Genomic DNA, 6,676 nt, shown 5'->3' with positions numbered 1-6,676 from the left:
GCGGCCCTTTTTGGCACGACCGTTGTTCTTTCTTTTTTTCGTCATTTTGGAAAGGAGGACCCGAAAGAGCTGGCATTATGTTCTTTTACACATCCCATATGTCCTCATGATACACAGTTAGGCTGTCACAATCATCCAGTGACCTCATATGTAATGCCCAGTTATGACCTCTTCTTACCCCAGTATGACCTCATTATGCCTGCTTAAGATCTCACAATACCCCAGTAAGACTGCATATTACTCCACTGTGACCTCCTTATGACCCCATCATGACTGTCATACCCATTGTGCTTTCTTCACACCCCATTATGATAGGGCAATGCGTCATTGTAACTCCACAGTGCCATCTGTGACTTCATAATGATCGGTAGTAACCTCACAGTGTAACACAGTGATGCCTCGTTGTGAGCACATGCTGCCCAACTGTGATATCACCAAGCCTCACTTTGACATCACGATTCTGCATTGTGACCTCACAATGGCCCCATTGTGATCTCAAGCCGTGCCCATCATTGCATAGCAATCATCCTCTATGACATTACAATGCCCCACGACGACCTCACAATTGCCCAATATGCCGTCACAATTTTCATTTGCGACATGACAACTGTCCACTGTGGCATCACACAGCCCTATTATGACATCATTGTGTCTCAGTTATAACAGCACAGTGCCCCATTATGACATCAGAACAGTCTCTTGTGATGCCATAGGCTATGTTGTGACTTCACAATGGACAGTTGGAGCAGCACAATTCCCCATGATGACCCTCCAGGTTGCCCAGTAGGACTTCCCGTTGCCCTAATTATAGCACCAGTCAACCTTTATGACATTCACAATTCCCCACTGTGATAGCACAATGGCTCTTTATGCCACCACAGCACCACATTATGGCACCACAATACCCCATTGTGACATAATCTCGCCCTGTTGTGACCTCATACATCCCACTGCGGCATCACAACAACCCCATTTTCACCTCATAGTTCCCCATTATGAGCTCACAGTTCCACATTGTGGCAACACAAGCATCGTTTATGATAGCACAAGGGCTCACACTGACCTGACAGTGCCCCAATTAAAACATTCAAGTGCATCACTGTGACAGAGCAACTCTCCACTGTGACCACATGATGCCCTATTGTGACACCATAATGCTCCACTGAAATCATAATTTCCACTGTGACCTCACAATTTCCCATTATGACATCACATTGCCCACACTATGATCTCCCAGTGTGCCCGACATGACACTACATTGTCCTGTTATGCTGCGACTATGTCCCACTGTGAGCTCAACATTCCAAACTGTGATGTCAGATATACCATTACGGCATCACAGCACCCCTTATAACACCACGGTACTCTATCGTGCCAGTACAATGCCCCCATTACGACCCAACCTTTTCCCCATTATGACTTCACAAAGCTCCATCATTATAGTCACAATAGTCCATTATGACTACAACTTACACCTTTATGACCTCATCACAATCCACTTTTGTCATAATTATGAAAGAGTCTTTGGAAAGACCCTACTATACTTAGTAGATCTCTATGCATGGAAGAAGTACTGGATTTGGAGTTGTAGGACAATGTGTGTCACCTTGTTTTCTCAAACAAGTTCCTGAATGTTAGTTTGAATGCAGCACTTGCTGGTTTATACATTATATTCATATCATGTAAATAACATTATACATTTAAGGGGCTGGTGAGATGGCTCAGTGGTCTAAAGCACCTACTTAGAACAAACTTAGCAAAGCACAGGGACCGCAGTTCAATCCCCCAGCACCACATGCCAGCCAGCCCCGCCCCCTAGTGGGCTGAGCTGGCCACACACACACACATGAATAAATAAAAATAAAGTTTAAAAAATAAAAAAATTTTAAAAAAACATTAAACATTTAAAATGTCATTAATATTATTATTTTTGTGAATATAAATTTATCAGTGTGATAACTGTGTTGTGGGTAAGACAGGTAATAGGATAAAGTCCTCTTCATAAGAGATGCATGCTGTAGTTAATTTTTTTTTGGGGGGGGGGTGGAACCGGGGATTGAACTGAGGCTCTTGTACTCACCAGGGAAGCACTTATTCTACTGAGCCATCTCCCCGGCCCCCGATGCTGTAGTTCTAAAGATAAAGAGCTGAGGTGAGATTTGGCTTACTCTTAAACATTTCAGAAGATGGAGGTGGTGAATTTAAGCACATGGATGTTTGCTTTTCCATTGACCTCATACATTTCATCATGACGTCAGAGCACCACAATCACGATATCACAATTTCCTGTTGAGACCTCACAGTTCCCCATTATGACATCACAGTGCCCCATTATGGCATCATAGTTTTCTTTAATAACATTAAAATTGCCAACTGTGACATCAAAGGAGCCTAGCATGACATCACAGGGCCCCAATTGTAGCAGCACGGTGCTCCATTTGTATATCATAATGAGCTTCTGTGGTGCCATACGTGGTGTGACCTCACAATGGCCAGCTGAGACAGCACTGTTCCCTGGGATGACCCCACAATTCCAATTTATGATCTCATGTTGCCTTCATTATAGCAACATCATCAAACTTTAGGGTATCATAATTGTTCATTGTGACATACCATGATATACCACACTATGGCACCACAATGACATAATCATGCCCTATTTTGACTGTTTGCATTCTACTGTGGTATCACAACACTCCATTATGACCTCACAGTTCGCCATCATGACCTCACAGCTTCCCATCATGACCTCACAGCTTCCCATCATGACCTCACAGTTCCCCATCATGACCTCACAGTTTCCCATTAGGAACTCACAATTATACATTATGATATCATAATTCTACATTGTGTCAACCCATGTTGACATTACAGTGCACCATTGTGACAGAGCAGTGCTCCACTGTGATAGTCCTGTGCCCTATTGTGACATGATAATGTGCCACTGTGATGTCATAATTTCCACTGTGACCTCACAATACTCATTTTGACCTCACATTGCCCTCATCAGGAACACACAACATCATTTTTAGGGCATATCACTATTCCTCTATGCAGTCACTATGCATCCATGTGACCTCAGAATGCCCCACTGTGATGTGAAATACACCAGTACAGAATCACAAGGCCCATTACGGCATCACAAAGCTCAACTATGCCACCTCAATGCCCCCACTATGCCACCACTCCCCCCTGTGACACTGGCTTTAGAAAGCTTCACCATCACATTATAATTCCTACATCATACTCCTTTATGACCTCACCACACCCTCCTATTACCATACTTATAAGGAGAAAGTCTTTGAAGAGACCCTGCTACACTTTCTAGAGCCCTATGCATAGAAAAAGTACTTTGTAAGATGCCTGTTTCAGCTTGTTTACACTGCAAGTCCCTGTGGGTTCACTGTATTGCATGCATCACTTGCTGGCTTATATATTATCTTCAGTAACATGTAAATAACATTAAACTCTCAAAATGTCATTAAATAATATTTTTGTGGAGATAAATTTATCTTTGTGATAGCTGTGTTGTAGTTAGGTAAGATAATAGGACAATGTCCTATAAATAAGAGAGGCATGCTGTACTTTGCCAGGATTAGAGCCTGAACTCAGCCTTAGCTTCCTCTTAAATAACTTGGAAAGAGGTAGGGGTGGTGAATTTAAGCCTATGGAGGTTTATTTTGAAATTGACCTCATGCATCTTACTGTGGCGTCGTGCCACTCTATGGTGACATCACAGTTTCCTATCATGACCTCACAATTCCCCATGATGTCCACTTCCGTGGCATAACGCTGTTCATTTACGCTGTCACTATGCAGCACTGTGATCTCAACATTGCCCACTGTGTTATCAAATGTGCCACTATGACATCACGATGCCCAGTATGACATCACGATGCCCAGTATGACATCACGATTCTCTATGACGCTATCACAATGCCCCCATTGTGAACACACTCTTTCCTCACTCTCACTTAATAAACCTCCAACATTTTTTTTACAAAGCCCCATAATTTCCATTATGACCACATCACACTCCAGTATCACATGACAACCAGCTACTTTTAGCACCACTGTAATGACTAGATCTTTGAAGAGACCTGACTACACTTCCTAGCATCAAGCACATAAAGAATGTGCTTTTTTTTTTTTGGAGTTCTAAGACTCAGGTTTCTGGTGGTTTTCACAAAAAAATTCCTATGTGTTCACTGGATTGAAGCACTTGCTGGTTTATGTGTCATCTCCAGTGACACAGAAATAACATTAAACATTTAATGCATCATTAAATAATATTTTTGTGAGTAGAAATTTATCTGTGTAATAACTACTGTGGTTAAGGCGGTAGGATAATATCCTATGAATACGTAATATACGCTGTAGTCTGAAGCAGTAAAGACATGAGGGCATCCGCAGCTTCCTCGTAAATAAGTGATGAAGAGATAGGGGAGGTGAATTTAAGCCTATGGAAGTTTACTTTGCCATTGACCTCATACACCCTATTGTGGCATCACAGCGCGCCTCTTGTGACGTCACAACTCTCTGTTATGTCTTCACAGTTCCCCATTATGGCATCGCAATGTTCCTGTATGACACTACAATTGGACCCTGTGATACCAACTCTATTACACGCATCGTAGTGCCTCAGTTGCAACACCACGGAGCCCCACGTCGATGTCATGGTGATCTCTGAGATGCCTTATGTCATGTTGTGATCCCATCGTGGCCAAGTAGAACATTATAATTTTCCACGACGATCCCACAGTTCCCTCATTATGACCTCAAGGTGCCCCCATTTTAGCATCGGATTTAAACTTCAGGACATCACCATTATCCATGGTGACAACACAATGGCATTTCGTGCCATCAAGGTACCACATTCCGGCACCACAATATCCCGTTATGACATCATCACGCTCTATTGCGACCTGACACATCCCATTGGGACATCTCGAGACCCCTCTATGACCTCACAGTTCTACATTATGACCTCGTATTGTCCTCATGATGGTACCAGATTCAAACTTCAGGATATGTGTTATGGTTTGTGGCCATGGAGTGGCACTTAGAGTTTGCGATTAACTCATGAGCCAGCGCTGAGAGCATGGGTCTGGGTGTTATCGCCACCCTGGGGCAGATAGCCTGAATGCAATGTTATAAGGCAGGGAAACAGGCTTGCTCTCTGTCGCTGCTCCTCCCTTTTTGCTGTTGCTGTTTTGCTGCTTTCTGCTGCTGTGAACTGCTACCTTCTGCCATGTGCCACTCTGCCTTGGAGCCAGCTGATTATGAACTGGAATCTCCACAGACCGTGAGCTCAATAAATCTTTCCTTCCTTAATTCTGGGTGTCGGGTATTTTATCCCAGCAATGAGAGAAAAGGAACCAAGACAATATCACCATTATCCATTGTGACGACACAATGGGACATTGTGCATCACATGCCAGTATGACCTCACAGCTCTGCACGGCAACAGGACAACCATCCTTTACGAGATGACCAGGGCCCCTTATGACATCACTGTGCCCCAATTAGAACACAGCAATGCATCATTGTCACAGGATGATGCTCCACGGTGACCTTACAGTGCCCTTCGGGACTCCAGAATGCTCCACACTAATCTCACAGTTTCCGCTCTAACCTCACAGATCCCCATTCTGTCTTCACATCTCCCTCATTATGATCTCATAATGTCCCCATGATGACAGAACACTGTGCATTTGCCCTGTCATTAGGCACCACTGTGATCTCAAAATTCCCCACTGGGTTGCTGAATATCCCACTGTGCCTTCACTGGGGTCATTGTGATGTCACAATTCTCTATAATGACCCCATTAGAACCTCACTGTTTTTCCATTCTGACTTTTTTTTTTTTAAATTTTATTTATTTGTGTGTGTGTGTGTGTGTGTGTGTGTGTGTATGTGTGTGTGGCCAGCTCAGCCCACCAGGGGGCGGGGCGGGCTGGCATGTGGTGCTGGGGGATTGAACCGCGGTCCCTGTGCTTTGGTAAGCTTGTTCTAAGTAGGTGCTTTAGACCACTGAGCCATCTCACCAGCCCCCCCATTCTGACTTTAGAAAGCTCTATCATTAAGTTGTATTTTCTGTTATGACTGCATCATACTACATTATGACCTCCTAACAAGCTACTTCAACCCTACTTCTAGTGAGAAGATCTTGGAAGATACCTTGCTCCACTTCCTCCAGCCTTATACATGGAAACTGCACTGGAAGTGGAGCTGTAAGTTTCAGGTGGCTTTCACAAACAAATTCCTGTATCTGTCCATCTTTTCTTTTTTCTTTTCTTTTCTTTCTTTCAAATTCCTGTGCCTGTCTTTTTCTTTCTTTCTCCCTGTCTCTCTGTCTCTGTTTCTCTGTGTCTCTGTCTGTCTCTGTTTCTCTCTCTGTGTTTCTCTCTCTCTCTCTCTGTCTCTGTCTCTCTCTGTCTGTCTCTCTCTTTCTCTCTCTGTCTCTCTTTCTCTCCCTCTCTTTCTCTCTGTCTCTGTCTCTCTCTCTTTCTCTCTCTGTCTCTCTCTTTCTCTCTCTCTGTCTCTCTTTCTCTCCCTCTCTCTTTCTCTGTCTCTCTCTCTCTGTCTCTCTCTCTCTCTGTCTCTCTCTCTCTGTCTCTCTCTCTGTCTCTCTCTGTCTCTCTCTGTTTCTCTCTTTCTCTCTCTCTCTCTCTCT

At 43.7% G+C, this 6,676-nt stretch overlaps 1 protein-coding gene across 2 annotated transcripts in view; it reads right to left on the bottom strand.

The window, feature by feature from the left end:
* The window catches only part of Anos1 (anosmin 1), a 209,656-nt gene that overhangs the window by 33,370 nt on the left and 169,610 nt on the right, over positions 1–6,676 (bottom strand). The gene's annotated exons all lie outside the window — the stretch shown is intronic.

This window comes from Octodon degus, unplaced genomic scaffold (genome assembly GCF_000260255.1).
Source record: "Octodon degus isolate 3935 unplaced genomic scaffold, OctDeg1.0 scaffold00291, whole genome shotgun sequence".
NCBI classification, from domain to species: Eukaryota; Metazoa; Chordata; class Mammalia; order Rodentia; family Octodontidae; genus Octodon; species Octodon degus.
This window is presented reverse-complemented; position numbering and strand designations above follow the sequence as displayed.